The following is a 10,466-nucleotide window of genomic DNA, read 5'->3' as shown; positions in this document are numbered from 1 at the left end:
TCTAGACATTTTTTCCTTCTTGTGCATTTTTAGAATTCCATTTGCATATATTTTATGTATCCTTTTTGTAATATTGAACTTGTTTGCTTCACTTCAACTTTTTAATTTCTATTTGCACTTTATTAAATGTGAAATTTTTTCCCGTACTGTCTTTGGACCTCAGTGCCCATATCCACCTGCCTTTTAGGGGATTGTTGTTTATATTCATGAGGTGTCTTAGACTTCGTACTTCATGAAATCATCACAGTCATAGAAATAATTGGACATGGCAGTTCTTTGGGCAACACTCTGCCCTTATTTCATGATGTAATTCAGACCTCGTGTGATGATGTTTGTTTGCTTTTTTAAATAGAATTAGTCAGTCTTAATTATCATCTCAAAAATGGATGCCTTTAACTGTATCCTAAGTCTCAAATGTGGAAAGCTTAACGTGTCTTATACATGACATATAAATCATATAAAATGCCATCCTTGAAATAAATAAACGTGCTTCTTGCTGCAGAAGGTGATGATTTATTCCTGATTTTAAAGATGTTATAAAATCAATAGCTTTCTTATTCCTGCTGTCACCTGCAGCTGATATAGTAATACTGTTGTCATTGTTTTACTTGCCCTGACACCTCACAGGTAATGCAGAAAAACAACCTGTTTCTTGGCTAATGCGTTGCTGTTTGTGTGCAGTCATCCATTAGAGATCAATACACGGGAAGAGCAATGTCTCCATTTATTGCAGCTACTTATGTACATACAAAAACAACAGCTTGCAACAATAAAACTGAATAAGCTACAAGCCTATGTATGAAGTTCTTAATCATATAAGCAAGCTTTGAAACTATTAAGCAATTTGAAAAACAATTCATGAAATACAATAGCATATGTAAATTTGCTAAATACGTAAACATTATGAGTATATATTTTTGAAAGATAACATTCTGAAAGATATGAGTATACATCTTTGAGAGATAAAATTTTGGTTTATTTATTCATTCATCTATCTGTCGGCTCACTCCTCAACTCATCGCAACATCGGTTCTGGGCAAGACTAATGCCAGGAAAGAGGAAATCCATTCTCGCCATCCACATGGATGACGGCAGTCCAAGACTTTTCTGTATCTTCAGTTGTCTGCCAAGGCACACTAGCAGAGGCTGGATTGGAAAGGAAATGCCTAACTGGATCTAATTAACTTGGATTCCACCTAGCACCTTGATGTTGGACACTGCTGTCCTTGGTGGTGACTTAACTTGCTACATCACAACATTAGCCCTCATGAATCTGCGATTTTATGAATATGAATGTGTTGATATCACAACATTTGAATGAGTGTGATAAGCCACAAGATCGTAGTATTTAAGGCAGTGCAACAATGGACTATGATACTTGCGACTGTTTTGATTTTAAGGATTTCTGTGGCAGATGTGTCCAGATTCTAAATTTTGGAAAGCTGTATGATCGACAAAAACAAAACAAAATGCTATTAAAATGAAAACCTCCAGATAGAAATTAAGAACAACTTTTTAAAAAAGATTTATTTGTTTTTATTGCAAAGTCAGAAATATAGAATGGAGGAGAGACAGAGAGGAAGATACACTGCCTAGTGATTCACTCCCCAAGTGACCGCAACGGCCAGTGCTGCACCAATCTGAAGTCAGGAACCAGCAACTTCCTTCAGGTCTCCCATGTGGGTACAGGATTCCAAGGCTTTGGGCCATCTTCAGCTGCTTTCCCAGGCCACAGGCAAGGAGCTGGATGGGAAGCAGGGCCGCTTGGACTAGAACAAGGGCCCTTACGGGATCCCGGAACATCCAAGATGAGGACTTTAGCAACTAGGCTGGCTGGGCCCCAGACAGATTTTTGATACAATGGTATTATGTTTCCTTTTTATCTTGCTTAAGATATTTAGTATTTTATACTAGTAGTTTCTTCATCTGTTTCCTATTTTCTTGGTCCCTTTATGTTTTTTTTTTACTGAGAGAAGGAACTCTGCAAATTACATAAACCAAGAAACTGCTCAACATTCCCCTTTACACTAGATGAACTCATGCTCAGATACTGAGGTTTATTTGACATTTATACTACCTGAAATGCCACACTCAAAGAAGTTGTTTCTGGCACAGTTTATTTCTTTAAAGTATATGGAGTCAGGCCTGGCGGCGTGGCCTAGTGGCTAAAGTCCTCACCTTGAACGTGCCGGGATCCCATATGGGCACTGGTTCTAATCCCGGCAGCTCCACTTCCTATCCAGCTCCCTGCTTGTGGCCTGGGAAGGTAGTCGAGGACGGTCCAGAGCTTTGGGACCCTGCACCCGCGTGGGAGAACCGGAAGAGGTTCCAGGTTCCTGGCTTCAGATCGGCGCAGCACCGGCCATTGCGGTTACTTGGGGAGTGAATCATTGGACGGAAGATCTTCCTCTCTGTCTCTCCTTCTCTCTGTATATCTAACTTTGTAATAAAAAAATATATATATAAAGTATATGGAGTATATATGTATTCTCTTCAAAGATTTAGATTTGGTAATGAATGCTAATTGCTTATTTGTTTTTTGTAACAATAAAGTAAGTGGATGAAAATATGTATTAATTCATTTTAAAAATGTATCTTGCCATAACTTGGAAAAGACAATATATATCATAAACATCTTCACACTTTAATACCACCTATTTCATGGTTATTCATAAAGGATGTTGACTACCAGGTTGCAGTCACTCCGTTGATTCTTGGCATTTGGGGAAGAGACCAGGTCATCTGAGTTTCTGCCAGACAACCTTACCATGATGCTGCAAATGACTGAATTTAGTAGGCTCCCTATCTATTGAACTTGTATGAACATTGTGCTTAACTAGCTAATGCCATTATTACACATTTTTTTTTTCTGTTGATTATAGTATGTCCACCCTTTTGCTTGACAACCACTTGGGTTGGTACCCTGGGATTAAATTACTATCAAGGTATTCAGATTTCCCAGGTTACAGAATGCAATTTCAATTGTCAGTGCTCTATTTACAATTGGAAACACTTTCAGGTGCGATGTCTCAGTTGGCTAGTCATCCCCATGTAAGCTCTGGGATCCCATGTAAGTGCTGGCTTGTGCCCTGGATGCTCCAATTTCCATCCAGTTCCTGCTCTTCACCTACGAGGGCAGTGGAGGATGGTTAAGGGCCTTAGGACCCTGAGACCTCATGAAATTCCTAGAAGTTGCTCTCCTGACCTTTGGCTTCAGACAGGCCCAACTCTGGCCTTGGTAGCCATCTGGGGATTTAACCAGCAGAGAGGAGAGCCTTCATGTCTCTTCTTCTTTCTGTAAATCTGCCATTCCAAGAAAAATAAAGAAATCTTAAAAACAAAAAAAAACTGTAATTGGGAATAAGGTGTTTTGTACTAGATTAGAGGTCCATTCCCAGAAAAAACTATTTTCCATTTTTACTATTTTTACTATGTTTATTATCACATGCTATCATGTTTATATTAATAGGTATGCATAATCATATATTACAAATAGCATATATGTTGTATATGTATGCTTTATTCTTATATATATTTCACATATAATTTTATTTATATATTTATCAATTCTATTGTTTTGTATTATTTTATTACTAAAACATAAAATGTTATAAAAATATAATGTATATATGTGATTATAACTACTGTTTAACATGTGTATTTGTTGTTTCATCCCAATTTCTTATATGCATTAATGCCTATATATTTTTGACAAAAATCATAATTATCTTCCCTTTCTATTTTTTTTTTAATTTTACTTCTTTTATTATTATCATTTTATGATATAGTTCCATAGGTCCTGGGATTTCCTCTATCCCTCCCCAACTCTCTCTCCCCTCACTGAGTTCCTCTATATCATTACTATAATATAGTTCTTCATACACAGTCATATATCTATCTTTGCAGGCATGGAGAATGGCAGAGAGTCCAGCATGCTATTGGCAAGATGTAGTAACAGTTTCATTGGGACTGCATCTTTGTCTGGAAACAGAGATGCATACTGCATTGTATCTTCACATCTGGATATGATAGTCTCCATTACACAGTAGCTATACATCTCCTTAAATGAAAGATTACAATACAAAAATAAACACCTAAAAGAAAAATAGAAATTTACAAAGCTACAATGTTAAGTAGCATGCTACTGAATGACTAATATGTCACTGAATAAATTAAAATGAAAATCAAGAAGCTGCTTGAAGCAAATGATGCTTCTCTATGATCTATGAATCGTTGAAGAATTTAATCAGAAGGGTTTTGAAGAGATGAAACTAACAAAAAAAATCAAAAGCCATAAGATATATTTTCCGCTGATCTTTGTTGTTGAAATGTGTCTCCTGTAAGCAACAAATAGATGGATTTTGGTTTTTAATCCAGTCCACTAATCTATGATGTTTGACTGATAAGTTTAAGCCATTTACATTAAGGTAATATGAATGGGTGGTAATTTGATTCTGACATTTGAGCAATGGGTTGTTCAATGATTTAGCCTTCTGTTATTATTTTACTTGGATGCCATAGTAGGTATTATTTTCCTTTGGGACCAGTGCAATGCACTGAGCTCAGAGAGTTCTCACTGAGTTCAGCTCATGCACAGTTCACTGTCATCCCATGGAATCTTAAATTCTTTGCCACACTGTACGAAATGGTGCCTGATGTGACACTACTATAGCTCTTAATCTGCTGGCCATTAGGTGTGAGGGCTACCCTGACCTTTCTTGTGTGGAAGCTGTAGGATGCCATGCGGTTTTACTTCACTGAGCCAGAAACGAGTCCACTCCCAGCTGAGTGCATGCATAGTGCTGTCCATAGCCCTTGCCTTCTTAAGCAAAACGGTGCCCTGTATAGCTCTAGGGGGCAGACTGGGTTGTGAAATCCACCCTTACTATATGTCTGTTTGGGACCTTCTGCTCTGTCTATGCTGCTGGTTAAATCAAAAAGTCCTGCAGGATAAGCAGTTCTTTGTCTGGGTTCACCCTCTGAGCCCCTGGGGAACATCCCTTCCCATCTTGTTGCTGGTGGAGTTTCAGCTGCCGCTGCAATTCAGGTAGCCACTCACTGAATGCCGCTGGAATATCAGTCAATGAAGCACCACACCATTGTGTCTGCTGCTTTCCTGGGTGTGTCAGCCTCCAGGTACCTCTCTGCTATTGTTCTGTCCTCTCCTATTTGTTGGAATGTGCCCTCTCTGCTTCACACTGGCTCGTATTTCTCCGTCTGTTTAAACGTGTCCTTACTCTATTCCACCATATGATTCTCTCCCCTTTCTATTCTATATAACTCAATTTATGTGGGTAAGTAGTAAATAATTTTATGTTCTGCTATGTGTGTGGTTATACCTTGCTTATATTTTGTGAATTGAAGTATTCATTTATTTTAAAGTTAGGAGTGAAGCTATAAACTGATTCTCATCTGATCCTTCTCAACCAAAATGCCCACAGTAGCTGGAGTTGGGCAGGGTTAAAGCCAGGTGTGGAAACTCAGCTCAATCTCCAATTTGAGTGACAGACTGGAATTACTAGATAGTGTCACTACCACTCTCTCCCAGGCTCTGCATTGATAGAAGACTAGTGTCGGCAAACAGCTGGACATTGAACAAAGATTTTCTCTTGTACAACATTGTTGTCTCAAACACTAGGACAATACCTGTTCCTGGATTCTACTATTTTTTTTAGCTGTTATTTGTTAGGAAAAATTCTCTTGGAAAATATGTTAGCAATTACTATTTGTCACTTCATTGCTTTTTGTGTGTCTGCCTGTTGTGAACTGAATTCCTAAAGAGACCTAACTCAGTTACTTTGCCCTCTTTTCTGTTAAGATGTCCAACAGTTGGTTCATATTATAACTGAAGAAAATTATATAGACTAAGCCCTACACACTAAAATATGTGTTTCAGTTCAACAGTGTATAATTTTCCAAGATGTTCCCTAAATAAACTTAATGTATTTGTTTAATTAATAAGCTAATACAGACTTTTATTTACGTTTTGTATTGTTATTATTATTTTCTGTGATACAGTTTTGTGGATATAGGATTCCCCCTCCATTTCCACTTTTTCCCTTCCCACCATTTTCCCAATATTATTATAGTAGAATAGTCCTAAGCAGTTACAAATTTAACATTTTGCCACTTAAAATCTATTATCACACTGTCAAGGTATGTTTAACTATCTCAGATGTATTTTATTCTAATAAAAATAATTCCTAAAGCATAAGATAAAATTATGTTACTGCTAATCACTTCTTTTTTAACTGTAAGCAAAATACCAAATTGAATTGTAATGTGTTTAGCGATTCAATCCACCATTAAGCTTTCTTAGTATTCAGGAGACTTCTATAATAAATAAAGGGATGGACTATAAATCTCGTACTATAGTTGTAAATCCTCGCAGCAGACAACATTTCATTGTTGTATGGGTTGAATACTAGAAAGGCTTCCTTGTGATAAATTTATCAAGGGCTAAATTCCTTGAAGATACATGGCTGTATGTGCCTTAAAAAATGTAGATAAATCAATGTTATGGAGGACTTTTTTCACGGAAAAATTCTTTAATATTTGAGACTTTGGTAAACTTTCAAAATGATTTAGTCTTGTTAGATTATTGCTATAATCAGAATCTCTTTGTTGGCTCAACTTTAAAAAGAAGTTCCATGGGAGACTTACTGTATTATTTAGGTCATAATCTCTAACTATGTTGAACTTTGCTACAGTAATTTCAAAAATAACTTGAATATCCAATATATACTATATATTATTTATGTCTAGGTGTATTTAATTTATGCTGAAATATTAATTACAGCAGAGAGCCTGGCTCCTCTCTGGCGTTGTGAAAGTGAAGCTACAGCAGCTCCTTTTTCAAAATGTCACAGTAATTATTTTGTATTCTAAGTATTATTCATCAAAAAGATTGGAATATGTTTAATGTTTTGAAAAATAAATATGACAAATGTCAACATAGGAAACCAAATGTTAATTTTGACCATACAAGTCCTAATTGTTATTACATCAGCAAATCATTCATCTTTGCTTCTAATTCATGTACCTACTTTGGGTGTATTCTTTTAAATGTTTTGAGGTAAAACTGATAACAGAATATCAATCCTGAAGCTTTCCCAGCTCTAGTTTTGTTTTATAGCTTAAATGCATTTTATAAGAAACGAGTAGAAGCTTATGAAGAGAATATTGGGGAGGGCGTTGAGCAAAGCAGTTAAACAACCAGTTGGGACATTCTTCCCCTTATCTGAGTTCACGATTTTAGCGTCTTGCATGCTAGTTAAGATAGTTTACAATAATCACATTTGGAGTTTCTGATAAATAACTTTAAGGAAAGTAATTGAACTTACATAAAAATGATACCCTGCAATCAATATGCAAAACGTGAATTATTTAAATATACTTACAATGTTATATATTGAATCTCTTATATGAAGACGAGTTGATACTGGAGAAGCAGGGTTCACTACCTGGCCCCTTCTTGGCAGCAGAGGGATCCATTGCTCTAGAGAAAGAGTGAAATCAATAAAGAGCCTGCAAGTGGAAACAAAAGAGCTTTTTTAATGTTATACATTGTAAGTATTATCATATAAACCAATGAGGTTTAAATAAAATAGGTACACAAAATACTGAATGCATTTATTTTTAAGATTTTATAAATGACATAGAGCCCATGTCTGCAAAGGAAAATATTCTTTTTCCTTTTTTGAACATTTAATTTTCACAAAGTTTGCAAATTTATTGGCTTGTCATTTGCTGAAATTTTAATAATTAAATCACATAGCACGTGTATAAATTCATTACGACAAGATAGAGGGGAGTGATTAAAATGCAGGTGATAAGTGGCAAATATGCATGCATTATTTATGAGTCCTCCAAGCACTAGAGGAACTAAAGGAAGCATTTCTTCATTGTGTGAGAGTTAATCTCAAAGGACCAATCAACGGTTATATACAATGATATGTTAAGCAATGTTAAGGTTCAGTCTCGATTTGTCAACTCCATATAATTCTGATGTCTTATTATTCATTTATGGCTCCTAGGATAATAAACAATATAACCTACCCATTTCATATTTCTCAAGGTGAAAGAGACAATTTCGTATTTAAAAATATCTCTCCAGTGACACTTTAGTGACTCAGAAGCATGTTATTTAACTTCATGGTGTAACTTTCTATTTTTCTTCCTGTTGCTGATATTTTTGTGGCTTTTCATTTAAGGGAACTTATACTAACTGTGCAGTGGAGACTATCGTATCCAGATGTGAGGATACGATATAGTATGCATCTGTACTTACATATCAAAGATGGACTCCCAATGAAACTTAAATATATCTTCACAATAAGATGCTGGATTCTCTGCCATTATCTATGCCTACAGCCATGCACTTACAACTATTTGTGAACAAATATACTATTGTAAAGTACTGATGCCAGGTTTTTGCGCTTACCAGTGGGTCCATGGGCCAGCACTATGCAGTTCACCTCCTGTCCTAGCAGGAGCAGTGGTTTTTCTTAACTGGCCTTCAACCCATTCTGGTTCCTGCTGTTGGATGTCTCAGCCCAACCACGGCTCATCCTTACCCACATATAGCTCATATATGGCTCAGTTGGGGTTGAGACCTAGCTTAGTCCGTCCCACATCTACCCTGGTCCTCCAGAACACCAGAAGGTGTTGCAGTCTGACCTGGCCCGGTGCGCCAAGTTCCAGTCCACACTTGTGCCAAGGGAGGCTATAATTGTATCCCGACCAGAATGCAGCCCCATTCCAGCTTGTGCACCCCTTGGTGGGAACCTCCTCCCAGCCAGGGTCTCCCCTCCGCTCCCCAATTGGGCCTGTTCCCAGCCAGTGTTAAGCGTGCCAGTGGTTGCTCTGGCTCAGCTCAGCACAGTCCATCGCCTGTCGCAACCCCTGCCATAGACACTGTGTCCCATCATCCTTGGCTCACACAGACCAACTGGTGCAAGAACCTAGCAGGGCATGTCTTGTGGTCCATCCTGGTTTCTAACTTAACTTGTGGTCTAAGGTTTGTTCAGTACTGAGCGGGGCGCCCGATCCTTCACCTTTCCATACATTGACGAGCAATCGGAGCTACTTTGCCCAGCCTACCCGACCCCCAGGTCTGGACTTCATGTTCACCAGTGGGAGCTATGGCTCACCAGGAGAATTTCCCAAGTTTCTCCCCTATATCCCCTCCCAGACCAAATTCTCACACATGCCGTTGGGTTTTAGGCCAGTGCCCGGCACAGACTGGCCTTCCTTTTGGCCTTGCATGAGTTGGCGAACGCTGCAGCCCAGCCCACTGCATACCCCATTCAGGATGGACATTTGGGTGCTACTGCCCTGACCTGTCCAGACTGTTGAGGGTTGTTTCATATGTGGTTGATTGTAAGCTCCTTGGTATCACCCAACTTAGACCATCATCATCCCCACTCCTAAGCCTTCCAGTGGCGTTAGAGTTTCCACAGGATGTGGCTCACACTCCCCCCACACACACAATCTATCCCGAGATATGATTCTCCAGTGCTAGTTAATGTCATGGCCCCGCCCACTGTGACCCCTCTGCTGATCTATCATCATCTCAGGTAATGGGGATATCTTGCTGGGCATGCCCAGAGTCTTAGCTTTTGAATAAACTGGTGTTCATTGCTCAGCATTATTAAGTAATTACAAGTTCTTTAGAGGAAGATTTACTGTCATTGGGAATCTTTAGGATTGATTCACGGCCCCAAAGCACTGTGGGTTCACCATGGAGCTACCTAAGCAGTGATTCCAAAATATGTAACGCTTCACGAATTTGCGTGTCATCCTTGCGCAGGGGCCATGCTAATCTTCTCTGTATCGTTCCAATTTTAGTATATGTGCTGCCGAAGCGAGCACAACACAGTATTTTTTTAATCAGCCTACTTGGTAAGTGGAGAAATCCACATACTATCTCTGAACTAGTGTTCTATTCATTGAAAGGGAAAAAAAAGCTATAGTCAACTGAATACAAAATATGATGATGCTAATAAGGAATAATTTTATTCATAATTATATTAAAAACAGAATCATTATAAATACATACTTGAGGTTTTGTTTACTGAAAAATACTGTAGCCAAAGGTAACAGAAAAATAACAAATGGAAAAATAAACCAAAGAAGAAATAGAGACATAACATAACAAACATGAAAAAGACTAATAAGTTTAAAAGTAGATACTGAAAGTCGTTGTTTACAAAAGTTACAAATTAAAATGTCAACGTCTTCATACTTTGATTTGTAAACAGTAAAAGACTCATGAATGCCAAGGATTCCCAAGGCTGTTACGATACAGAAAATCCTGCAGATTTGTGCTGTGATTAATGCAAATCTACAGTCCAGTAATCCATTTTCTGAACATATAGCCCCCAGAGAAGTTTCAGAAAGATCAATGCAAACATGACTACTTGAACATGGAAAAATAAATGATTTTTGTATTTTTTTTCAAATTC

At 37.8% G+C, this 10,466-nt stretch overlaps 1 non-coding gene across 1 annotated transcript; it reads right to left on the bottom strand.

Annotated features, from left to right (window-relative positions):
- Positions 1-9,766: 9,766 nt before the first annotated feature.
- LOC118759027 (U6 spliceosomal RNA) lies at positions 9,767-9,873 on the bottom strand. The gene has a single exon (XR_004995935.2). It is a non-coding gene; the product is annotated as a U6 spliceosomal RNA (small nuclear RNA).
- Positions 9,874-10,466: the final 593 nt, after the last annotated feature.

The sequence above is a fragment of the Ochotona princeps genome, chromosome 7, assembly GCF_030435755.1.
Source record: "Ochotona princeps isolate mOchPri1 chromosome 7, mOchPri1.hap1, whole genome shotgun sequence".
Lineage (NCBI taxonomy): Eukaryota > Metazoa > Chordata > Mammalia > Lagomorpha > Ochotonidae > Ochotona > Ochotona princeps.
This window is presented reverse-complemented; position numbering and strand designations above follow the sequence as displayed.